The 26,854-nt window shown below is 43.1% G+C and overlaps 1 long non-coding RNA gene across 8 annotated transcripts in view; it reads left to right on the top strand.

The window, feature by feature from the left end:
* LOC102445745 (uncharacterized) overlaps positions 1–26,854 on the top strand; it is a 142,155-nt gene that overhangs the window by 41,030 nt on the left and 74,271 nt on the right. For 4 of the 8 annotated variants that reach the window (XR_012897831.2, XR_016347925.1, XR_016347924.1 and 1 more), the window contains 3 exons: positions 3,611–3,732; positions 4,114–4,275; positions 19,145–19,227. This is a non-coding gene — a long non-coding RNA (uncharacterized LOC102445745). The remainder of the gene's footprint in view (positions 1–3,610; positions 3,733–4,113; positions 4,276–19,144; positions 19,228–26,854) is intronic. The other 4 variants (XR_016347927.1, XR_016347926.1, XR_012897834.2 and 1 more) reach the window with 2 other exon arrangements.

The following is a 26,854-nucleotide window of genomic DNA, read 5'->3' as shown; positions in this document are numbered from 1 at the left end:
TACAAAGTTAGTTTGAACTAACTTTGATAGGCGCTACACTAGCGCTCCGCTAGTTCGAATTTAATTCGAACTAACGGAGCGCTTAGTTCGAACTAGGTAATCCTCATTCCATGAGGATTAAGCCTAGTTCGAATTTACTAGTTCGAATTAAGGGCTGTGTAGACCCTTAATTCGAACTAGTGGGAGGCTAGACCTTCCCAGCTTGCCCTGGTGGCCACTCTGGCCAACACCGGGGAAACTCTACTGCCCCCCTCCCGGCCCCGGACCCCTTAAAGGGCCATGGGCTGGCTACACAGTTTGTGCCAGTTGCAAGGCTGCCAGCACCCGTGCCAGCACACCCATCAGCTGACACCCCATGAGCCAGCCACCCGATGACACCCAGCCCTCCCCCTCTTCCCGGGACCAGCCTGGCGGCTCCAAGGACCCTGCCCGGGGCCACAAGAGGCGGGCGCCCGCGTGGTCTAGTGTGGAGATTGTGGACCTCATCGAGGTTTGGGGGGAAGCCTCCAATGTCCATGATCTCTGCACTAGCCACAGGAACACGGCAGTCTACGGCCGCATGGCTGCCAGCCTGGCCGCCAGGGGCCACCAGTGCAGCCGGGAGCAGGTGCGCTGGAAAATCAAGGACCTGCGGCAGTCCTACTCCCGGGCCTGCCTACCAAGAGCCGACCCGGAGGCATACCCCAACTTCCAGGCTCTGGACCGCCTCCTGGGGGCTCATGCTATCCCTGCCCCGGGACGTGATAGACCCCGGGACAGAGGGACCGCTCCCAGACACGGAGGAGGAGGAGGAGGGCTCCGAGAGCCAGGAGCCTGCCGGCAGCCAGCCCAGGACCCGGGACTGCCGAGGCACCCCACAGAGCCGGTCGCCTGTGTCATCTGAGGCTGGGGAGGCGTCCACATGTGAGTACCATCGTGCTCTCCTTATGTGTACGGGGAGCTGGGGCGAGAGGGAGCCCAGGGATTGTGCGCTTGGTCCTTGCCCATCACGGAGCAGCAGCTGGGGATCCTGCAGGGGCCCTGGCCTTGCAGAGGGGAGCTGGGTTTCACACACCTGGGCCCCTGGGGTAATTGACCGCTGTTCTTGTTTCACCACAGCCGCAGCACCTGGGCCTGCAGGGTGCACCACCCCGCCTGCAGCAGCTGTCCGCACCCAGGCCAGCAGGAGAGCCAGGAACCAGGAGGAGTACCAGAGGCGGCACCTCCGGTTCCTGGAGCAACAGCTCCGTATCCAGGAGCACTGGGTCCAGGAGGACCTGAGACTGCGCCGGAGGAGCTTGGAGGCCCTGGAGGAGCAGGGCCGTGCCCTGCGAGGCCACCTCCAGAGCCTGCTCAACTGCTTCCCAATTCCTCCTGCTCCCCCTCCTCCTCCTCTAGCTCCCCCTGCTTCCCCTCCTGATCCCCCTGCTCCCCCTCCTGCTCCCGCTCCTGCTTCCTCCACATCCCCCATCCCTCCTGCCCCACCCTCCACAACCATTCCCCACCAACGCCCCCGGACCCGCAGTGTTGCGAGACAGGAGAGGCAGCCGGACCCCCACCCCTGAGCTTTCCTTTCCCTTCCTCCCTTCCCTCCCCTTCCAGCTCCCTCGTCCCAGGTTTCTCCTTCCCCTCTCCCACCCTCCTCCTTCCTCCCTCCCCCCACCCCAGTTATGTTAAATAAAAAGACATTTTTGTTTGAAAAACAGGTGTCTTTATTTGACAGTAGGTAGGGAGGGGAAAGCGGAAGGGGGTAGGGTGGAAGAAGGCCCCAGTTGGGCATGCAGGGAGAGGTCAGTCCTCCTCCTCCACCAGGAAGCTCTCCCGCAGGGCTTCCCGGATCCGGACGGCCTCCCGCTGGACTTCCCGGACGGCGGTGGTGCAGGGTTGACCATAGTGGCCAGCCATGCGGTCAGCCTCAGCCATCCAGGCTGGCAGGAAAGCCTCCCCCTTTCTCTCACACATATTGTGGAGCACACAACATGCTGCCACCACGGGAGGGATGTTGTGCTCGGCCAGGTCCAGGCGGGTGAGGAGGCATCGAAAACGGGCTTTCAGTTGCCCGAAGGTCCCCTCCACCACGATGCGGGCCCTGGTCAGCCTGGCATTGAAGGTCTGGCGGGAGGGATTGAGGTGCCCCGTGTAGGGCTTCATCAGCCATGGCTGCAGTGGGTCGGGGAAGAAGCTTCCAGAGGGCGATGGCCACCCGCTTCTGGAGGGGGATGGCGGGCCTCATGCGAGTGTCCCTTCTGCGCAGAGCAGGGGCGAGCCACTCGCAGAGCTCCAGGAAGGTGTCCCTCCTCATCCTGAAGTTCTGGGTCCACTGTCGGTCTTTCCAGCGCTCCAGGACAATGCGGTCCCACCAGTCGCTGCTGATTTCCAGACGCCAGATGCGGCGGGGCACGCCGGTGCCGGGGTGCCGCTGCGGCTCCTCCACAGCCCTCAGGGCGGCCAGGCGGAGAGGCAGGGGGCTGATGTGCACCAGGAGGTGCCAGGCAACCTCGAGCCATTGCTGGCAGGCTTGCAGCAGCAAGTCCAGAAAGTGCACCAGAAGATGCAGGGCGAGCTCTGGCTCCATGTTGCCACCTGCGGCGGCGTCACCGAAGGGAAGCACCGACACACACGGGCACAGAGATCAACGCTTTGCCGTCCCTCGGCGAGGTTGGCAAGCAAGCAGGAAAAGCTGAGAACCGGCTGTCCGGGGGGTTTAAGCATGAGCCTCAGATAGCCTCAGACAGCAGCCACATAAAGCAACTACTGACCTAATGCCCTGCCAGAACCGGTTTCAGCCGCCCTTAAATGCGCCCCTGCGTCCAATCAGTGTGGACGCGCTAGTTCGAATTAGCAAAACGCTAATTCGAACTAGTTTTTAGTTCTAGATGCGTTAGTTCGAATAAGCTTAGTTCGAATTAACTAATTCGTACTAACTTAGTTAGAATTAGTGCTGTAGTGTAGACATACCCTGAGGTAAGACTACATAAGAACATACTTAAGAAATGCTGGGGCTAGAAAAAGTAGAAGTAGCAGATGGATTTAGAGCATGGGTTCCCAAACGGGGGGGCATACTCTCCTGGAGGTATGTGAAGAAATTCTAGGGGGGAGGGTGCGAGGCGACCCTGCCCCCTCACCCTATCAAGTTTTTGTGTCCAGTCAGTTCCTTTTTTTCCCCAACAAGTTTTGCTGCTATTTTTTTTTTGGGGGGGGGGGGGGGAGAAGGAGTTCAAAAATCAAAAATGGGGACATTATACCAAAAAGTCTGGGAATCAATGATTTAGAGGGTCAAAGGAATTGTGAACTATAGCTCACATATATGGGCATGTCTACACTAGGAAATGATTTTGATATAATTAAATTCAAAATAATAACTCCCAAAATAACTATTTTAAAATAAAATTATTCCCCCAGGAAAGCAGGAGTAAGTGGGCTATGTGTTAAGTAACCCTGCTCTATGGGGTCTAAATTTGTTAGACTCTAATTTCTGGTCCAGTAAATTAAGCATATAGTGAAGTATTTATTTTTTTGTAGTTAGGCTGAAGTCAGATGAAGCTAATTTATGGTTTATTCTAAAAATACTTTCCCCCCCACAATGCTTTGTTCCTACTGCTAAAACAACAATTCTTTGTTTGACCAACAGCCTTCTTGGATGTGTTAGCCACCAGCTTCCAAAATGAGACAGCCCAGCAAAGAAGCAGATGGTTAATGTATGTGGATCTTGGGCTAAGAGTGGAAGGACTGTGAGATTCTGCCCAAAAGCAGGTAAAGCCAAGAGCTTACACTACTGAGATGGGTGCTGTCAGAGCCCAGAAAAGGGATAGAGATACAGCTAGTCCTGTAAATGTGAGGGCATTTTTTTGAGTCAAAATGCACTCTTGACAATACAGACGGTGCCAAACTGATGGCCAGACCATATCTCTTGTGCCTGGTACACCATAGTGATGGGGGGCAGGGAGCATAGAGAACAAGTATTCGTAATGAGTCTTTGCTCCTCTCTAATTCTAGGGCTGGCTCATTCCTGAGAAGTAATTCAGAGCAGCAGTGAAGCTGCTCTAAATTGCACCATCTGACAACAACCTGAAGGGAGGTAGGGTTTGGCTGAATGTAGTGGCTCCCTGACTCTAGCCTCCTTTTCCTTTGTAGGAGTTGGGAAGGGATGGCTTTTACAATCACTCCCTTGGCTCACATGCCACCAAGAGATCCTTCTGCACTAGAAAGCATGTCATGTGGCTGATGAAACTGGTTTTGCATCTGCTTTGCACAAATCAGCCACCACAGGGATCACCTGGATCAGGAACTGGCCAGGTATATTAACATCAACCATTGCACCACTTCCTGCAACTTCCTTTCAGCCTTCTCTTCCTCAGTGACTGAGTGATCCTTTACTTCTTCGAATTAACTGCTTCAGGTTTGTTTATTACCTCATTCATTCACACAGAGAATGGCAAAGTCTGTGATGGCTTTTGCTTTCAAGCAGCAGCAAACAAGAGAGAGAAGACGGTGGGGTTTACCACTCTCCTGCTAAACACAGGGGTAGCAAGATGTAAAACTATTACTCCTAATAGGCTTTTGCAGGCCCCTAAGCACTTAGAAACATACCATTTGACACTTATGAAAGATTCAGAGACTTATGATTGATTTAAGGCTTGTGTTTAAAAAAATTATGTTGCTGAGAGGTATGAGCAATATAGAATAAAATTAGCCTCTCCCCAATATCCTTGTTAGTGTCATGTAATATGCTCTTTTGCAGGCTTTCTCTTAAAAGTTTATTAGGATTAGAATCATTCCCTGCATTATAATGTAATTCGAATGATCACAGTTCCCATGTGGCAAAACAGGAATTAGCTATGTTGCTTTAGTGGCTGTTCTGGTACTTGATACTTCTGAGAAATTTGGTGAAAGGCTGCTATGTAAAACCAGTAAGGATTTGTAATAGACAGTCCCCTCTAGCCACTTTGCTACTAGGTTATGGAAAGGGACCTCAGATGTAGGAAGGCAAGGAAGAAAGAGAATATGATTCCATTACTGCACTTCTATATTTTTAGTATCCTTCTAACTTAACAGACACATTATCCTCCCTCCCCCCTTACTCTTTATAGTGCTAAGATTATATCTGTGCAGTATTATGAAAACGGCAGTGAGTAGAACTGGTTGGATTTTTTCCACATTGAAATTATGAATAATTTTTCACAAATTATATATGAAGATATGGAAAAATTTCTACTATTTTGAAAAGTTGCCATTGTGATGTGTCCAAAACATGCCTATTTGATGACAACCTTTTCAGGGGCAGTCAACGATCCCTCTTTTTTCCAATCTCACCTCCTTTCTTTTCAAGAATCCCCTTTCTTAGTTCTTTTCTGTTTTACATTTAAAATCTAAAAGGTGATTCTTCATCCAGTGGCCATACTGGGCTTTACAGCAAATATAAAATTAAAACCAAATTATGGACAATTATAGCTTTCTTGAGGAGTATCCCCATGAATGCTGTGCCAGGCAAATGTAAAAACTGGAATCTTAGCAACCTGCCTCACAGTTCAGTCTATGTCGACCATACATCCTGCATTTTCCAGGACTGGCCCGATTTTAAATACTCTGTCCTGGTGTTCCCATCAAGTAATGAAACGTCCTGGAAAGCCCTGCTGGACACTTCGCTACTTGATGAGAACATCGGCTTGCGGGGAAGAAGCAACGAAGAAATGCCTCCGTGCACTGCCATTGCTCCCTGGCATGGTGCAGCAGCAACAGCCTCCTGCCCCCTTCCCTCTGCAGACTGAATAGGATACTCCATTGGAGCCTTGCCGGCAGGCAGCCAAGCTGGCTTCCAGTGGCATGTGGTTTTTGGCCACTCCACCACTCGTAGCCCTACCACAGCGTGCTGTGCAACCCCCAGCTTCTCACCATGTGACTTTCTCTGGGGATACAGCTAGACTGCAGGGGGGTTTTGGGGTACCAGAGGTATCCCAAAAAACCTCTGCCACATCCAGGGAATGCGTTTGCTCTTCCACGTTTTTTGCGGAAGCGCAAACACTCTCTTCCTTAAGCCTCTGGAAGGAGGAGGCTTTCGAAAGAGGGTTTTTTTCTGAAATTTGCCTTGTCCTACAAAGTATAGGAAAAAAGATACTCAAAATGAGGACAAAATGTTGCAATTGTTGAACAGAAATTCACAATTTCTTGGTTTTCATTATGGTGTTCAAGGGAGAGAGAATGTATTGAAATTGTCTGTAAAAAGCAACCCCCTTTTTGTGGAAAAAGATAATTTTGTCAAAATGAGGAGGGGGGAGACTTAGCTTACAATACATTCTAATATACATGAGGGAAAGTGTTCTCTGTGCATGTGTGTTTACTCAAACAAATATCACTATGTTAAGTGATACTTGTAAGACTACTAAGCCATTAAAAGGGCAGATGACACTATCTGAAGCTTTTAAAAACATGTTCAGGATGTGTGTGTCTGGCAAATCGTGTTTTTCTTCTTGGTATCCAGCTTTTGTTTGCAGTTCAGCTACAATGGAAATAAATCCATAAACTAGATTGGTAATTCTTCAATAAACCTGCAACTTCTATGTCATTATTGAGAATCTGTTGTAGAAACTAGAGCAGAGCAAATTTTTTGTAGCAAGCTATTTAATTGATTTCACATCACTGTTCTATTTGCAAAGTATTACTATTATTATTATTGTATTATTATTTTATTAATAATAATTCATTAATGCAGATATAAAAGTTGAGTGTATATTTACCTTGTGTTGGTTAAAAAGAGCATGCATCAACTCCCTTTGGTTTGATCTATACAAAGTTTTTGTGATTTAACTGTCTGGTGTAAAATCACATACAGTTAGATTGGTACAAAAACTGTATATGTGTAGAAAAGGCTTTTGAGTTTTCCCTAATCATGACTCATGGTTTGTGATTTGTTTCCTATGGAAATCACTTGGTATTGTCTGCTCCTAGATATGTTGACCAAAACATTATGAACAGGGGTTGAGCATTCCAACATAGGGTGTGAAAATCTCTCTCTATACACAGTACAGATAGTGGGACACCACTTCTTTGCATGTGAATTCAAGTGTAAAAAACCACACATTTTTGTTAGAATCAAAGCTAATTGGGTGAAGTGACTGAAGCTTTCCATTTTACTGGCTGATGTCCTCATATGTCCTCAAAGTTTCTAGACTCATGTTGCTTTTTGAAGGAAATATGACTCCATCTCTGTGCTATAAATGTAACGAAGCCACAATAAATACAAGAAAACATATCACTGGACTAAGATTCTATTAATACTACTAAATTAAACTGTGAATATAGCAATACAGCTATCAAATCAAAAGCAAATCTACAAGTTAGGTTCAGTAATGGACTGGAATTAAATTATCAAAAAAGTAAAATCACCAATTAAAACTAAATATAGTCAATCCTTGTAAATCCTAAGAAGGTTCTGAAATGATGTTTGACTGCTTCTAAATCCCAAGTGAAGAATTTTAACAGTCAATAAAATCTAGACCCCAGAACTGTTTAAACATCCTAATTGAAACAAAATTATTTGTTGTCTGAACCTCCTACCTCAGAACCCATTATAAAGTTTTCTTAGAATTCTGATCTTGTGTGGTGGCAAACACTTTCCTCTCTCTCCAACAACATATAATCCAGACAATCATGAAACACTCCTGATATGCAGAAATTTGGCAATTCTTGTTTACCAGAAATTAAGGATGACCATTTCAAGTTTCTTGGACTTTTAAGCACAGAATACAGGGCACACTGTAGTGAAGAGTTTTAAAATGATGATTAAACCTGGAATACTCTTCTTTCTGGATCCTTCCACATGTGGACATTATGGGTGCTCATACACACATGCGGAAAGCCACAATGTCACATTCTAAAAATAAAACATAAAAACTGAGGTATGAATCTCTCAGTGCCAATTGGCAAGATGCTTACAGGATCATCTTCGTGCTTGTTCACCAAAGACTGTCAAGTGAGTTCTTAAATAAAAACTAGAGATAATATGGGTCAAGAATAGCATCTGTACTTCCATTTTTCACAGTCATAGGGAAGGAGTTGGGGCTGGGTGGGTCCAGGGACCACAGGGAGCGGGGTCAAAGGTGGCAGGGAGCAGAGGGAGGGGGGATCACCTGGGGAGGGAGTAGAGGTGTTGTATGGGGGACAGGTGAAGGGGGAATGGGCATAGCAGGGAGGAAGAAGAGTGGAAGCCAGGAGCAGCTACAGCAGTGACATGATGGTACACATGTTATCAAACCTCTATATGAGCTGATCCCATGTGTGGTTCCGCCACTCAGAGTCCTCACGGACCTTCTGCACCAGGGTCTGCTGCACGTCGCGCAGGACGCTGACATGCTGGTACATGAGGTCTTCCAGAACCCTGGCACCTTCGGGTCCCCTGGGCTTTGGCAGCTGGCACGGGTGGTGTGGCTTGTCCCTCAGTCCCAGCTGGTCCGGCTGTGGAAAACACAAAGAGGCAGAGGCGGTCAGTCATCCATGCAGACACTGTCCCTGCAGCTGTGCCCTCCTCTGTGAGCAGTGACCAACAGTCCTTGGGGCAGAGATGGTGGATGTCCCAGGAGCAAGGCCATGCGTGGCCTACACAGAGGGCCCTGCCTCACAGGGGCCCCGAGGTGGCCAGGGGACCATGCTTCCCGCTTCCCAACCCCCCACCCCATGGAGAAGCAGGCAAGGGAAGTATCCGGCCACAGTGGGATTCCTTCACTGGTCGTAGAGGAGCAAGGAACAGCATGGCCCACCCTCGCGTCCACACATACCCCTGTGGCTCGCAGCACTGCCTGTGGGAGTGGGTGGTACCTCGCATGTACAGGCATGCCCGTGTGCTGTGCCTCCATGTGCCTGGGGTCATGCCTGTGCCCTTATGGCTAGCCTGCTTCCAGACATGGCAGGTGCTGGAGGGCCCCCCCTCCCATGGCAGGACGTGTGTGGCTTCCCCTGAGCCTGGCAGCTGGATCCCACCCATGCTCTGGGGCTGCTTGCTGAGTCCGCGTGGTGCACAGAAAACACTGCACGTGGTTCCACATGCGCGGACCGCAGCACGATGTCCAGCCCGAGCAACCTGAGTGACACTCACACCCTGCCCCCTGTGCACAACCTCCCGCACCCTGTGTGTGTGACAAACTAAGACCGCCCACCTGAAGATCCCTCCCTGGCATCCGACGAGGCATGGGAGACATCCTGGCTCACAGGCACCAGTTCCAGGGACAGGGCCATGGTCTCTGTCTCCTCCTTCTCCTCCTCTGGTTGGCCCTGCTCCTCCTGCTCCTTCTCCGCTGTGACCTCTGCCCTGGTGATGACAGGGGTCTGGAGGCTGGAGTCCAACATGATGGGTGGGGAAGACGTTTCTCCACCCCCCCGAGGATTTGTGCAGCTCGCTGAAGTAGGGGCAGATGTGGGGTCCTGCCCCTGAGCGTGAGCTGCACTCTCTGGCCCAGACATATCCCTGGTGAAGCTCCTTGACCTTACTCTGGACCTGTTCCAAGTCCAGAGTGGGTATCTACGTTCCACCAGGGACTCGGCCATGTGCCCTAATATCTCGGCATTACAGCGCTTAGAGCGGAGATCCTGCAAGGTGTCCTCCTCGCCCCACAGCTTGAGGAGGGACAGGATCTCCACTCCAGACCAGGAGGGTGCCCACCTCTTGGTCCCCCTGGGTGGGTCCTGGTACCCCTAGGGCTGCTTCCTGTGAGGGCCAAAAGGGTTGCGGGGGTCTTGAGGCTGGGCCATGAGTGGCAAGGCCTGTGGCAGGGAGAGCTGTCTGGTGAGGTGCTGCTCTCAAGCTGGCTTCCTGCCACAAAACTTGTCCAGGCTGCCTGCAGCTTTAAGAGGGACCAGGAGACAGGAATTATACAGTCCTGATTAATTTGGATGTAGTGGCCACCTCTGTTATTTCCTGGAGGCCTCTTCTTTTTTTTTAAAAAAAAAAAAAAAACCTCCTCCCCATCCGCACATGCCTTTTTCTGAAAGAGCTCTTTTGGAAAAAGGCTTCTTCCTCGAAGAAAGAAGAGTACCAATGCTGGAAAAATCCCTCTGTCCTTTTGATTTACTTTCAGAAGAACGTGATTGCAGTGTGGACATAATGCAGGTTTTATCAGAAAAACGGCCGTTTTTCCGACAAAACTTTGTAGCGAAGCCATACCCTGTGCAGTATTGAACAAAAATTGGGACCCTAATCTGTAGTCATAAGACATCACTGTTAGCTAAACACACATCTAGCAAGATATATAAATTCTGCTGCTACCTGTCATATCACAGTATTACATTATTTTAATAGTACTTACACATCTTAGACTTCAGTGCTGCTCTTAAAATGACTAGTATCAACAAATGCAAATATATTCTTGCGTTGTTCTGTCAAATTGTCTAAGAGCAATATGAAAATCCACCAATATTCTGTAGCAAAAATAAATCTTATGGGGAAATTCAGTCTTTTTCCTTGCTTAGGGAGGTGCCATTGATATTCTTCCATACAAACAAAGTGGTAAGAGCATATTAAAGCTGCAGATCCTCAACTGCAGAGAGCGGGGTGTGATAGACCGAAGCTGTGGTCCAGAGTCCCAGATGGTGTACATTAATATAGCTCCACTGAAGTCAACAGTGTTATTCTGACTTTATACTAAATAAGAATCTGGTTCTATATTATGAGATGGGAGATGGTTAAAACTGTTGCTCTTGAGTGTAATGACAGGTAGTGTATTCCAATTTCTTTTTTTAGCATGAGTTGAAATAGGAGACATGCCTTTTGCAATAATAGAATCTGATAGAAGATTGTTCACTTCTATTATCCATACAAAGTGTATTAAAAATAAAACTTCAGGTAATGATTATCTAGTCTTAGGGTACATCTACACTGCATGCTTATTTTGAAATAAGCTATTCCAGAATAGTTATTCCAAAATAGCTTATTTCGAAATAGAATGTCTACACTTCAAGAAAGCCTCAAAATTAGTCCCTAATGGCAGACTTCCCTAATATAGACTTGATATCTCGAGTTAGAGCCCCAGGAGGCACTGGGGAGGAATAACTTAGAATGACCCTGGTGACGGGCTAGTTCGAAATAGCAGAAGTGGAGCATCTATACATACCTTATTTTGAAATAGCTATTTCAGAATAGACATTATTCCTCATAGAATGAGGCTTACAGATTTCCAAATAAGCCATCCGTTATTTCAAAATTATTTCGAAATACCAGAATGGCTGTGTAGATGCTGGCATTGTTATTTCGAAATAATGGTGCAGTATAGATATACCTTAGATCACTTCACCACTCACTATTTCATCTTGCTGGCAGCTTCCTACACCATGATGCCTACTAATATTGCTATCATGATGAAATTTTGGGGATCATTGTTTCTCTTTGTGATTATTGCATTTGTGAGTTAATTTCCGTATGTATAGCTGGCTTCCAGAACATCATATGAAGTTATATGATTCTGCTGTATGACATTGCTGTAACATGCTCCAAGTTTAGAAAAGCAGGCATAGGCCAGTTCCTCAGAAACAAAAGATAAATCAACACCTCAGCCAGGTATCAACAAAAACTATATGACCAATGCCTAGTTAAACAGCCATTCTTTGGCAGGATGTAGGGGGTAAAGGAGAAATTGTACATATTAGCAATGGGAAATTGCTGGGAGTTCCTGTATTAACAGACTGGCTGTCACCTAAACCCCAACTAGAATTGGTACTTAAAGAGGAAACAATGGTGTAAGAAAAGAGAACACAATCAACACAAATTACCTCTCTACTCCACTTTCTTCTTCTCATGGCAGCAACAGTGACTGAAGAACCACTAAACTGGAGGAGGGGTCATGTCTTGGAGTAAAGATGATAAAGAGCAGGTGGTGAGAAACTTTTGTTTTAAACACATTTCAGTTTGCTAGGTTAGATATTAGTTTGTTTTATTTATTTTTTTCCAACCAATTCTGGCTTTTATACCTTCCTACTTATTACTTAAAAATCTAATTTTCTCGAGTTAATAAACTTGTTTTATCTAAACCAGTGTGTTTGGATGGAAATTTTTGGAAACCTCCACTTAACATAACAAGGTTTGTTCCTGTTACTTTTCATTGATGAAATGATGGACATTGTATGAGCTTTCTACTGTCCAGGAGACAGCTGGGCAATACAAGATTTTCATTTCTGGGGAGAAGATCTAGGAGTTTGCTTCTAATGCCTTGTATATAATTCATGAGTGACTGACAGAACATTCGTGTAATTCAGCTGGGAGTGATTTTGCATGCTAGAGGTTGTTTGCAAACTGACCAGGAATGGTTCTCAAAGTAAAACAGTGTAAAAGGCACCCCAGATTGGAGATTTGAGGATACACAGTTGTCCATCTGTCCTGATTCATTCCTTAGAATGGAATTTCACAGGGATATATCTAGTGGGATCCTGCAGGTGACTGTTCTAGGTACAGCATTAGTTAATTTAATAAGTGACCTATATAATATTGTGGATAGAAGTCTTATAATATTTGCTGATGACATGAATCTGATTGGGTGTGCAAATATTTTGGAGGATAGGATTAGAATTCAAAATGACCCTGACATATTGGAGAGTTGGTCTGAAATCAACAAGATGAAATTCAATAACGATAAGTACTTCACTTGAGAAGAAAAGTCAAATGCATAGAAGTCAAATGGGAATAACTTGTCCAGATTGTGATGTGATAGTGGATCACAAACTGAATATGAGTTAACACTGTGACACACTTGTGAAAAAGAGCTGATATTCTGAGGCATGCTAATAGGAGTGTCATATGTAAGACACAGAAAGTAATTATTCTGCTCTACTCAGGAGTGGTGAAGTCTCAGCTGGAGTGTTGCTTCCATTTCTGGATTTCATATCTAAGGAAAGATGTGTACAAATTGAAGAGCACCCAGAGGAATGCTACAAAAATGATGAAGGGTTTAGAAAACCTGACCTATGAGGAAAGATGTATAGAAAGGGCATATTTAGCCACAAGAAGACTGGAGAGGGAGAAGCAGATAAGCTTTCAAAAATGTTATGAGGAATTTATAAAGAGGATAGTAATCTGTTGTTCTCCATGTTCAATGAAGGTAGAACAAGAAATAATGGTCTTAATTACCAGTAAAGTAGATTTAGGTTAGATATTAGAAAAATTTCCTGACGATATACATGGTAGCTAAGCACTGGGATAGGCTTTTTGAAGGGAGGTTGTGGAATCCCGTCGCTGAAGGTTTTGAAGGGCAGGTTGGACAGACACTTGCCAGGGATGATTTAGATATATTTAGTCCTGCCTCCGTGCAGCAAGCTAGACTAGATGACCTCTTGAGGTCACCCTATGCCCTATATTTTGATGATGCTATGATTTCGCAAAGCCTGTGAGTATGTGTTTAACTTTACACAAGTGTGGGTGTCATTGAAGTCAGTTGGACTAGTAACTTGCTTAAAGTTAAGTGTTTCTGAAGTTCATTGTTCAGGACAAGTGCCGGGGCAACTGTTTTTTTGTTTGTTAGTTTTGTTTTATTTTTGCATTTTTTAAAGTCCAAATGGTTCACTCTGGCATTTCAAAATGAACTTTATTCACTATTTCAAAATTTTAAAAAGGTGGTATATTGGGAGGGGAAATCACTTGTTTTGGATCAAACAGCTGCATTCAGTCCCAAATGATTTTGTCTTTTTGTTAACATTTATTTTTTGTTGTTTTCTTGCCAAAATCACTCCCTAATGCATCCTGGGGCTCTAAATCGAGGTAGCACATTCACATTAGAGAAGCCTGCCTCAGACTAATTTTGAGGCTTCCCTGTAGTGTAGACACGCTATTTTGAAATTAGCTATTTTGGAGTATTTCTTCTGGAATAACTTATTCCAAAATAAGTGTGAAATGTAGATATACCCTGTATGTGCATTTGTTGATTCACCAAGGGCACCCACTCTAGGCTTCTGACTCCCAGCCTGAGAGGAGAGTTGAGCTTCACTCCTCTCTGACCATGGGATCTTTAAAACGGTACAGACCACTGTCGACATTGATATACCCATATATATATATATATATATACACATACACAAGAGGCTGGTGTTTGTGCTTGGATTTCTCTGCAGAGTCTCTGCCCACAGGCAATGTTCCCTCTATTTTTTTCCATCCATGTGTGGAATATTTTTTTTTATGTTCACCAAAGCATGTAAGAATGTGCACTATCCATAGAAACACAAAGCCTAGCTGTGGGCGCTCTGACATTCATCGTTTGAAATTCAACTAAGCAGCTGCACAAGCACACAGCCTAGAGGGAACACTGCCAAGAGTTCTAAGTCACTGCACAGCACTTTCTAAACAAGCACATTTTATTCTTAAGGTGAAAGTACCACAGAAAGCACACATTTAAAAGTAATAAACATGCTAAAAACATTACCAGAGTTTGCCTCCAGCTTCCTAGGCTGGTAGGCATTTTTCCTTTACACTCCTAGTTATGAGTTGTAACTGTCTCAGATTCAAAACTAGAACCCCGGTTTGGCAGTTCAGCTGTTTCTTATGCAATGCTAGCCTTTAATAGAGTCCTTTGAATGCCCAGACCTCACATAACATCTCTATGGGGAAAGGATACATAAAATCCCAGCCCACAATAATAAATAAGCATTATACTTAATACAATAGAACCCAAAGATAACTCAACTTAATTCAATAAGGACTCCAAATGATATTTCAAGAAACTTCCATATCTAACTTGATATCTTGTTTTGATGAAATTATGAGGTTAGTTGATAAATGAAATATTGCTCATGTAATAATTTGATATTTCTTTAGGACATTTGACCTGCTCTTGCATGATGATTTTTCTTACAAGCAACCCTAGGACAATTAATATGGTGTACATTAAGTGGATTAAAAGACAGCTTTTTGATAAGTCTCAAAAAGTAAATGAGAAATAGGAAATTATCAAGTGAGAGTATTTCCAATAGGATCCTACAGGGATTTGTTTTGAGGGCTATGCTATTCAATGTTACTCAACCTGAAAGACTGAATAAAATCACCACTGATAAAATTTCAGATTTTCCCTCCCTCTAATTTGTGGGAATGGTAAATAATGAAGAGGACAGATCAGCAATGTAGATCACTAGGTGAACTGGGTGCAAGCAAACAACTGTATCCAGTTTTTAATACAGTTAAATGTATACATTTAGGAACAAAGAGACTCTATCCTGGGAAGAAGTGGTTTTGGAAAAAATTGGCTTAGAGCATAGCGGATAATCAGCTGAACATACATGGACAGTGTGATGCTGTGGTCAAAATCATAGAATCATAGAACACTAGAACTGGAAGGGACCTTGAGAGGTCATCCAGTCCAGTTCCCTGCCCTTATGGCGGGACCAGTTACAGTGTCTGGCATCCCTGATAGATGTCTATCTAACCTGATCTTAAATATCTTCAGTGCTGGACATTCCACAACTTCCCAAGGAAATTTATTCCACTGCTTAACCACCCTGACCATTAGGAAGTTTTTCCCTATTGTCTGACCTAAACCTCCCTTGTTGCAGGTTAAGCCCATTTCTTCTTGTACTATCCTCAGAGGCCAAGTAGAACAACTTAACCTCCTCCTGCCTGTGACACCCTTTTAAATACCTGAAAACTGCTCTCATGTTCCCGCTCAGCCTTCTCTTTTCCAAACTAAAAAAAGCCCATTTCCTTCAGCCTTGACTCATAGCTCATGTTTTCTAGACCTTTAACCATTCTTGTTGCTCTTCTCTGAACCTTATCCAATTTCTCCACATCTTTCTTGAAATGTGCTGCCCAGAAATGGACACAATACTCCAGTTGCAGCCTAATCAATGCAGAGTAGAGTAGAGTAGAAGAATTACTTCTTGTGTCTTACAACACTCTTGTTAATGCATCCCAGAATCGTGTTTGCTTTTTTTGCAACAGTGTCACAGTGTTGACTCATATTTAGCTTGTGGTTGACTATGACCCCTAGATCCTTTTGTCCAGTACTTCTTCCTAGAAAATCACTTCCCATTCTGCATGTGTGAAATTGATTGTTCCTTCCTAATTGGAGTACTTTGCATTTGTCCTTAGGAAACTTCATCCAATTTCGCCTTAGACCATTTCTGCAATTTGTCCAGATCATTTTGAATTATGATCTTATCCCTCAAAGCAGTTGAAACCCATTCTTAGCTTCGTATCATCTGCAAACTTAATAAGCGTACTCTCAATATGCCATCATCTAAATCGTCGCTGAAGATACTGAACAGACCTCTGCAGAACCCCACTTGTTATGCCCTTCCAGCATGACTGTGAACTGTTAATAACTACACTCTGAGAATGGTTATCTATCCCATCTAAGTTGTATTTTCCTAGTTTATTGATAAGAAGATAATGCGAGACCATATCAAATGTCTTATTAAAGTCTATATATATCACATCCACCACTTCTCCCTTATGCACAAGACTTGTTATCGCCAATGCAATTCTGAGATAAACAGGAGTCTCCAGTAAGCATAGGATATTATTTTACCTCTGTATTTTGGCACTGGTGTGACAATAGCTAGAATACTGTGTCCTACACTAGTTCCAGTCATTCAAGACAGATGTGGAGTACATTAGGGTATGTCTACACTACCCTCCTAGTTCGAACTAGGAGGGTAATGTAGGCATACCGCACTTGCAAATGAAGCCCGGGATTTGAATTTCATGAGGAGTAACGGTAGTTCGAACTAGGAAGCCTAGTTCGAACTACCTAGTTCGTGCCCCGTGTAGCCGCGCTGCACGGGGTTCGAACGAGCGGGGTTTTAAAAATGGCGGCGCCCCACTTATGCAAATGAAGCCCGGGAAATTCAAATCCCGGGCTTCATTTGCAAGTGCGGTATGCCTACATTACCCCGCTAGTTCGAACTAGCGGGGTAGTGTAGACATACCCTTAGAGAGTGTTCAGAGAAAAGCCAAGTGAATGAAACAAGGATTAGAAAACATGCCTTGGAGTCAAGGGGCTCAATTCAGTTGAACAAAGAGGAAGGTTAAGGGGTGACTTAATGTAATCTATAGGTAGCTAAATTAGGAACAAATATTTAATGATGAGTTATTCAGTCTAGCAGACAAATCCAAGGGGATGGAAGTTGAACATAGAGAAATTCACACTGGAAAGAAGTGGAAACTTTCAACAGTGAGGGCAATTACTCGTTGAAACAATTCACCTAAAGTCAAGAAGGATTCTCTATCACTCTCCATTTTCAAATCAAGATATATTGAAGGAATTATTTGAGGGCAGTTCTGTTATACAAGAGGTCTGACTAGATGATCACAGTTGTCCCTTCTAGATATTGAATCTTCAAATCTACAATTCATAACATGTGTAATGATTTCTGCAGGGACACAGACATCGTTATTTAAAAGTAATTCTCACCCTTATTAGCAAACACTCTGTAGCTAAGATGGCTATTTATAAAACCAGGGAGCAGAGGTTGGATGAGGGAGGGGCCTGCAACTGTGGAACCTATTTTCACTCCTGTATCAGCTCATGTATCTGGGCAGAGTTCCACTGGGTGGTGTCCGCTGGCTCTCTCAATGCCTTTAAGGGGCAGTGGGCACTGTCCAGAGCTCTCTGCTTGGTATCCCATCTGGTTTCCTCATTTTAGCCCTTTGACCTTCACACCTGTCCCTGTTTTTCCTTTGATTTGTCCTCTGTAATAATTTGAGCTATGTCTACACTGCAGAGTTTTCTCACAATACCAGAGGTATCCCAGAAAAACTCTGCTGTGTCCAGGGAATGCATCTGCTCTTCCTAAATTTTTTTCAGAACAGCAGTTGTGCTTTTTCAGCATCCCTGTAAACCTTATTTTATGAGGAAGAAGGGATGTTCCAAAAAAGATTTACATTTGGCCCAGTGTAGACGGGCCAAATGTTGGAAAAGCTGCTTTCAAAAAAAAGTGGAAAAAGTTATGCAAATTGTGGTTTGCAATTTGTGTAGCTTTTTCCGGAAGAGCAGTGCAGTGTAGCCTTGGAGTTCAGGGCTCTGTGGATTCTCCCTGTAGGCTGGGGAGGGTCCTTTAGATGTGGGTGGGCTTACACCTGCCCAACTCCTGGACCCCAGTAGGAGCAAACACCTTGTAATGTTCAGACAATTGAACAATTTTCCCTGGCTATATTATTGTATTGTCCTCTCCACAACCGCTCTGTGAGCAGTACTAGACGTCTGAGAGCTTGCTTGTTGGCTTCCTGATGGAGGAAGAATCAGTGACGAAGTCTGGTTTCATTCTACTTGGAACTTGATTTATTGACACAGACGATTCCTTTAACACAGGTTGTCATAAACAGTTTGCAGGGCAATCATTTCTTCCAAGATTCTCATCCCAACATTAATGGCCAGTTCCCAGGAACAAGTCTTTCCTAAAATTCCAGGGCAAAGTGCAAAACCTCTTGCTGCTCATGCAGTCTTTCAGCTCCCACCCCTTGGACATTTGCATAATCCAAAATTCACAGCAAATAACATGTCTTCCCAAGACAGAACATATCCTTAGATGACAGAAAAAGAACTTATGACACCTCACAAATCAAAACTGTTTCCTTCATTTTCTTTTCTGCATTTGCCAAAATTCTGTTGTGTTTTCTGGGTGACTAGAATGAGGGCTAAATACTGTATGGAAACAAGGGTTTAGAGCTCCCATTGGCTTCAATGGGTAGGGCACATACTCAGCATTTTGCTGTTCCGGTCAGCAATTAGCACTGCACATGTTATGAGTACTTGATGTATAATCAGTGTTCACTTGTAGTTATCTGCAGTAATTCAGACATTATGAAATAATAGTTCTCTGTTCTTAGAATAGCTCATACTTCAAGATCTCAGATTACATTTGGTAGTAACTGCTAACAAATGCTGAGGTTAATGGTAATAGTCTGAGAATATCTGGCTACCCTTCTCAGCCCCTCTCCTCCTTCACACATATAGGTGAGATTCATGTGATAAATTGAATTTATTTATCATGATATTTTGACAATATTAATGATATTCTATACAGTAATTAATTTGTATTATAATCTATTGGACATGCTCATTTATCATGTGCCTCTGAGTAGTCTACCTGCCCTCTGCCTACATTGGCTGGAGGCCTAGGAAAGGCAAAAGTATGAGCTGGGACAGAGACCTACTTTTTCATTGATGAATGTTACATTAATGTTTGATAGCTTGTGATCTTGCAGGACTAAAAAACCCAAGAACATTCTTTGACTGGAAAAGGAAGATTCCCAATAAGAGACACAGCAGCAGATTCCAGAATTAGCAGGTATGACATCAGACTATAAAACACTGAAATTTTTATGTATAAGAGTTTGCTATAATTATCATTTTTAATTTTTCTTTCCCTCTGAGTCTTCTTCAATTAGACTCCATGGTAACTGAATAGAGCTGGATGGGAAATGGTTTTCCCATCCTATGAATATTGAATTCAAAATTTTCCCCTGGTCTGAACTGGAATGAAAAATTAAAAAATATATCTGAATGAAAACTTTTTTTTATTTTCATTTCAGGACAATCTAAATATTTCATATGGATTGCAAAATGTTTAGTCAGTGTTTATTTAATTTAAATTAGTGAGCTATTTTCTTTTTTGAAAACATTGTAAGGTTTCTTTTTAATAACTTCATTTCTTTTTCTCAATTTTCCATCTCCATACTGGGAATTTTTTTTGAACCTGACTTACTTTGCAGATTTGATTTGAACAGAATACTCAGTCTCTCTCTCACACACACACAAGCACATATATACCCCAATAAAGTTTCAATCAGCTCACTATAAATTATCTGTCTCCTGTCCCATGTGAAATCAGTGGGACTTCTCGAATATTTAAAGTGAGGTATGTGCATATATGCAGGATTGGGACCTAAGAAAGAATCCTTTTAAAAATCTCAGATGAGAAGTGAATGATGCATGAATGAAAAATGCAATAATGAAATACTGGAATATTTCTACATGTCTTTATATTTTATAGACACCCTTTGACATGTAATGTGTTGCTAATCTCTGAACTTTATGGATTGATTATATTATGAACAACCTACCAATCAAGAAGCTGACAATGTAAATAGAGTAGGCAGCGGTAGGGAAATGATACGGAATGACGTTTGAGGAACATTAAGAAAAAGGATAGTTCTCAACTGTCAGCACACTATGAAAATGTGCTCTTGAGGTGGAACAGGCATATGCTGATATGACAAATTGAGAATGCACTGCAATTTCAATGCTTTCAAAATGTAATGCTGTGATAGGGTAAGTGCATGTGTGTGAGATGGGTGCAGAGGAGGCAGGAAACAACACATGTTAAATATCAAATAAGTTAGCAAATTTCTCTTATTTAAATTACTTTCCAAAAATCCCACCACTGAGGTAATTGTATAGAATGTATCCTTAATGATCTGGTTAACTTTCACATTTTCCAGTTCTCTGATGTAAAAAGAGATACCTAAAATCTTGATGAACCAAAATGAGAAACTATGTTGAGTGAATTATAATGGAATGCCTCATATGCACATTGTTCACTGAACTGCCCAGAGTTTCCCCGGTCAAAGAGGAGAATCTGCTTAACACATCTCTACTGAGTGGTAGTGCATGAGAGGAATAGCATTAGCAGATATGCTAGAACTAAGTATTTGAAGGTTTATACCTATATATTTCTTTGAATGCAAACATACTAATTCACTGAAACTTCAGCTCTTTTTCTTCCTCTCCCCTTTATTGAATAGCAATATTTTGGACCCTATTGATGTGTCCAGAAAGATAAGGTTCTAAAGATGATTTGAGATTTTGAGTAACCTGGTTTCTATGCAAGAAAACTTGCTGCATTTTGATTATATATGGGCAAAAATAAAATATTACTTATCTGTTTTTTTTTATGTCAAGAATGCATAGAGCATGTGAATGGATGCTCTATCCCCTTTTCTAAAATATGCATACGTAAGTCTGATGATATTAAAGGAAGACTTGATTCACCAATGAAGGCAATATCAGGAAAGTCTCCAAAGATTCACATCCCCAAAGAAAAATACTTTTTTTTCTAAATCACTCAACAAATATATCCATACCAGTTTAATACTTTAAATTTCATGCCTGTGTAATACATACTTTTCATTGACATTATTCTAAACAGAAATGGAAAAAGTATTAGAGATACCGAGTGAAAAGTGGAAGACAAAAAGACACTTACTCTGGCTACAGAATAAAATCAGTTGTCATGTATAGTCCATATAATTTCCGACTAACCAATTCCTGTCATAAGATTATATCACTTAAATTCTATGTTTCAGTGAATTAAAGGTACCTGCCAACTTCTTAACCTTGACAATTAATTTTTTCTACAGACTTTACATCCCAGAAACTAAATGACTTGTTCTGTAACTGGAACTGTAATTTTTCTGGATAAAGAATCAATGTCTCTGTCCCCAGGAAGGCTTCTCTCAATGATAGCAACTGGTCATGATGCTTGGTTTGAGTCATCTGGCTGATATCTGGAAAATAGAGCTCTAGCGGTACTATGACTAGGAAAAAAAGAAAGAAAACAAAATGTTAAGGGCCATAAAAGAGACAGTATATTTATGCTATTTCATCACAAATGGTGATAAGCAAAGGGCCAGTCTCCCTCCTTTCCATTATTTATTTTTGGAGTGGGGGAGGAGATAGATTGTCATATTTTCTCTTTTAAATCCTCAAAATAACTGTTACTTTTTACATAAATCATCCCTCCCACTAACGCTATTATTAGGATGACTATTGGAAAATGGAACATCAGTAATCACAATGAATTCTATTAGTGACTATTGTTGTAATTTTGTCCACTGATTTGTTTAGAAATTTTAGCTGAAGGTATGTCTACACAGCAAAGTTATTTCCAAATAACAACCGTTATTTCAAAATAACTTTACTAGCTTCTACACAGCCAAACCGCTATTTCAAAATTAATTCAAAATAGTGCAGCACTTATTTCAAATTTTGTAAACCTCATTCCACGGAGAATAACGCCAAATTCAAAATAGCTATTTCGAAATAAGTGATGTGTAGACACTTATATCGAAATAGGGGCCCTCCAGCCTTCCCAGTGTGCCTTGGTGGCCACTCCAGCCTCGACCAAGAACACTCTTCTCCCTTCCCCCTCCCTGGAGCCCATGCCAGTTCCATGTCTGCCAGCTCAGATCCAGAAGTCACAGCCCCTGACCCAGTGGCCTCAAAACATGAGCCAGCAAACCACTGGCAGCCACCCCTGGTCCAGGGTGGAGATCATGGATCTTATTCAGGTTTGGGGGGGATGCCCCCAACATCCATGATCTCTGCACTAGATGGGGGAACATGGCCATCTAGGGCATGATAGCTGCCAGCCTGGCCACCAAAGTCCACCTGCGAACCCAGGAGCAAGTTCGCATGAAAATCAAGTTGGTCCGGCGAGACCCCCAACCCTGAGCCCTGATCTTCCCATCCCCCTTCTTCTCCCTGCTTCTCCCTACCAGCTCCCTCCTCCCAGGTTTAACCCTCTCCTCTCCCACCCTCTCTTCTCCCCTCTCCTGCCTCCTTTCCCCAGTTTTATCAGAGTTTCATTACACCCCTCCATTTTGTTAAATAAAGAGAGTTTGTGTTCATGAAAATATGTGTATTTTATTTGACATCAGGAAAGAGAGTTAGTGAGGGGTAAGTGGAAGAACGTGAGGGAGGAATGATGCACAAGCCCCCAGTGGGGCAGACCAGGGAGGCTCTTAGTGCTTCTAAGGGTGGAAGATCTCCTACAGGGCCTCCTGAATACTGACAGTCCCCCAATGGGCCTCATGGATGGAAGCCTGTAAAAAATGCAGCCAGGCTTGCAGCAACATGTCCACAAGAAGCACCAGAGTGCCCAGGGGCAGCTCTGGCTCCATGTTGCAGAGTGCTGTGATGTCCCGAGCGAGAGCAACCAGAGCATGCACAGACAAAATGCTTTGCTGTCCCTCACGAGGTAGACAAGCAAACAAGGAAACCTGAGAACCGGCTGTATGCGGGGGTGGGAGTGGGGGGAGCGGGAAGAAGAGGGCGTCCCTTTAAGCACAGGCCTCAGATAGCCTCAGGCAGAAATCACACAACTTAACTCTTGACCTGATGCCCTGCCAGACCTAGTTCTGTCTGGCCTTAAATGTGATTCAGTGTCCACTCAGTGTGGACACGCTATTTTGAAATAGCAAAATGCTATTTCGAAATGCATTTCATGTGTAGATGCGTTATTTCGAAATAAGATATTATGAAATAACGCTGTAGTGTAGACATATCCTGACCTTCCAATTATGTTCTCTGATACTCATGAGCCTGAAGAAAATAATAGGGTATTGGAATTGACTTTTTTCTGAACCTAGGTTAAGGCTCTCATAATACAGGAGGCCAAAATCTGTCTTCTGGGTCCAGGGGAGCCAACAACCATGCTGGGCCACTGTACAAGGTGTGTGTGTGTGTGGACAGGGGAGGTTGACTCCGCACTCCTGGAAAGGGTGAGGCCTTGGTCTGAAGGGTCAGGGGCATGCCACACCTGCCTTCACTCAGCCCTCCACTTCTCTGCTGCCTTTAGAGTTGTATGTAGCATGCCACACGGCTCTCCGTCTGCAGTTTAAAGGGCCTGGGGCTTTCGGAAATTGCCAGGCCCCAGGGCAATTGACCCCTTTGTCCCTCAACATCGGCTGGACTACTTTAGTCCCTACTTCTACTCCCAAAATAATGGCCTAATTTTCAAAAGTGTGGAGCAGCCACTGTTCCCATTGACTTTAGTGGGGACTCAGTACTTTTGAAAGTCAGATCAATTATTTTAAAGCCTAATTTTTAGGCATTTATACTTGAAAACCTTGGCCTTAGCTATCAAATGGCTTTCTACCCATGTTAATATGCTACACACAGTGAAGAGAGTACTGAGATCCAGAAGGATCTCTAGAATGAAAGATATGGAAGTCAAAATTTCAGAAATAAAAACACAGCTAAACCGCTATATAGGATAATGTTGATTTTTTACTTCAGGATATAGCTGAGATAACAAATATAGATGGGGTAATTTTTTGACAACGCCTAAGAGTCACATTCTGTTCTTACACCTCTGCATCCTTTTGACTTCAATGGGGTTCCATGTGTGGGCTGGTAAAATTTTGCCTCAAGTGATATGGAATTTCACCAGTATACCTAAGAACAGTCCTTCCACACTTCTTAATGTCCTACTACAAGAGAAGTGAAAGCACAAAAATCCCTAAAATATTTAAAAAAGCCAATTCCATCCCCTTTTCTTTGCCAGACCCCTCCCCTTAATTAGTGTCATTATCATCAAGACATCATTTATCCACCTTGAAGTATCTGAGAAGCACTGGGACAATATGAAGAAAGGTCCAGTATATTCTTGAACAAGGGATTGGGGTTGGGGAGGGGAGCCCGGGCAGTTAGGCTCTAGCTGTTTGGCTTTCTTGTCAATTTCATGGCTCCAGCATTGGGCCTGAAAATTGACAAGACAACCAAAAGCCAATATAAGTAACTGCACTGCTTCACCTTAACTACACTGACATAAGCCCTACAGCTCTTGTGGAGGTGGAGTTATCATATCTGTGTAATAGACCACTTATAACAGTGGGACACACTTATGTTGTGTGTATGCTGACACAACTAAGCTGTCATTTAACCTAACTGTGTAGTGTAGACCGGTCCATAGTCAGTTGTTTCTAAGCCAGGTTGATCTCAATGTTGCTATGTTGCAAGTTTGTGTGCAGAAAATGCTACCACACTGAAAGGTCTGAAGTATGGCTTAACATACTGCTTTTCCAAGTTGTACACCAAGCTGCACGCTTGGACTTTCTGCGCACTGTCCTAGTGGCCAAATGGGACATTGCTACATGCCAAGCTGGTGAGCTGTAGATTCACATTTATGACTTGTCACATAGGTGTTCAAAATACCATTTCTTTCCATTTCAGCACAGGGGTCCAGACCTTCAACTAATGCATAGCTCTATTGAAGTTAAAAGCTCTTCTGATTTTAAATCAACTCTGGGCCAGGGAATTCTAGCTATGTTGCCAGCTAGTAAACATTGTATATGTATTGTTTGTTAAATTCAGTACATTTATATTAATCTGACTGCAGTAATTGAATCTGTGGTGTGAATTATTGAAAGGGCAGTTGGAGGCAACTTTTCTGTCATAAACCTTGAGGCCATTTTTTTACTTTGGTAATCAGAGCTAGCAGAGAAGAGGGCAAGGAGTTAGGCAAGAACACAGTAAAATAGATATTGCATGAGGAGGTACATTCCACTAAGGCCTAGAGGGTAACACCAGGGTTTCCCTTTCTTTGATAGGTAGAAATTAGGAATCTGATGGGAGATGGTCAGAGCCTACAGAAATGTGAAAGAAAAATTTGCTGCCCTTTCCAAAATTCTCTAACAATCACAGAGCAATAACATCATTTGTTGTAAAAACCCCTGATCTTTCAAGTAATTGTTAGGGCACTAATAATTTAAATGTAATTGTTACCGGTTTGAATTTGAGTAGTGCCTGAGTTTTCAATTGGAAACAGGCATAGAGATTAATGTAGAAATCCTGAGCACTTTAAAAATCATTTGAATTATATTAGCATATTTTACATCAAGTTCACTTGTTCATATTGAGGCAATCTGCATATCATCTTTTAAAGAGACAGGCTGATCAGACATAAGCGTTAAATTCAATGTGTTAAAATATTTTGCAAAAAACTCTCCAAACAAATGAGCACAACAAAAGCTACAGAATGGCCACAGAGCTTGAAGTCATGAAAACCAGAGGCACTTCCTGGCATATGAGGCATGGCTATACTATTACATCCCATAAGCTCTCTAATGAATCTGCTCTAAGCTCTTCTGTCTGCTTAACTACTCCAGCCCCCAGGAGCAGCAGCAGTAATGGTAGTGGGAGAAGCTCTCCCACATACCTAGTCCTGTCCACTTATGTCAATGTAACTTGTGTTGCTCAGAGATGTGGTTTTTTTACACCCTTGAACAACATAAATTATTCCGACATAAACTGTGCTATAGACATAACCTCTAAGGGGAGCTTATGAGCTATACTGACGTCAAAAAATACCTCAACATGCTCCATCTTTTGAAACATCACATCAACTTGGGAACCATACTTTAACATGGAGTTACCAAGTAGGGCTCAAATGGTATTTTTCTTTTATTGCATTGGTTTGTATAATATAAATATTTTACACGCTCACTATTTTAACATTTTAAACCTTGCAGTGAACAAAATAAAATGGCTATTCCCCATGTGGAAACGCTATGTTCCGGCAAAATTCCCTGTTTGATCCAACATCACCAGCATAGAATATACTGGGCTATATGCTCTAAGAATTGATCTCTGCTCTTGCAAAAACTTGAGAAAGTGAATCCAAATGTCCTCCAACCCTCTTGACTGTATGATATGTGTAGCTAATCAATAGACCTGAATAAATAGCATGTAACTTCATCCAAGTTTCAAAACTTTACTTACCCAGTTCAAAACTGAACTATGAAAAATTTCAATAAATTTTTTCACTAGTAGTGAGAAAGTGAATGCAAATTTAATTCAGTAAGGTGCTTGGCTCACAGTCATGTGTTTAGCCCTTTTGGAATCAGTGAGAACACCCTTATGCTTAGTTATAAACATGCTTTTGCTGCCTGATGAACCAGGATCCTATGACTTAACTAGAATACATTTTTCATTGATGAAAATACTTCATGTGCTGTCTATTCCACAGTGGGTAAAAACCAGTGGAATGCCTTAGTGAATTTCTAAGTTTTTGTTCTTTTCCCAAGTACTCCTTAAATTTGAGAGAGGCATCTTTCAAAAAGTCTTCAAGCAATGCCCCTCATCCACATTATCTTATAACATATGAAAATTCAATATGATTCCTAGAAAAATAA

The sequence above is a fragment of the Pelodiscus sinensis genome, chromosome 1 (assembly GCF_052426305.1).
Source record: "Pelodiscus sinensis isolate ZL-2025 chromosome 1, ASM5242630v1, whole genome shotgun sequence".
Lineage (NCBI taxonomy): Eukaryota > Metazoa > Chordata > Testudines > Trionychidae > Pelodiscus > Pelodiscus sinensis.
Note: the sequence above shows the minus strand (reverse complement) of the source record. Positions and strands in the feature narration are given on the sequence as shown.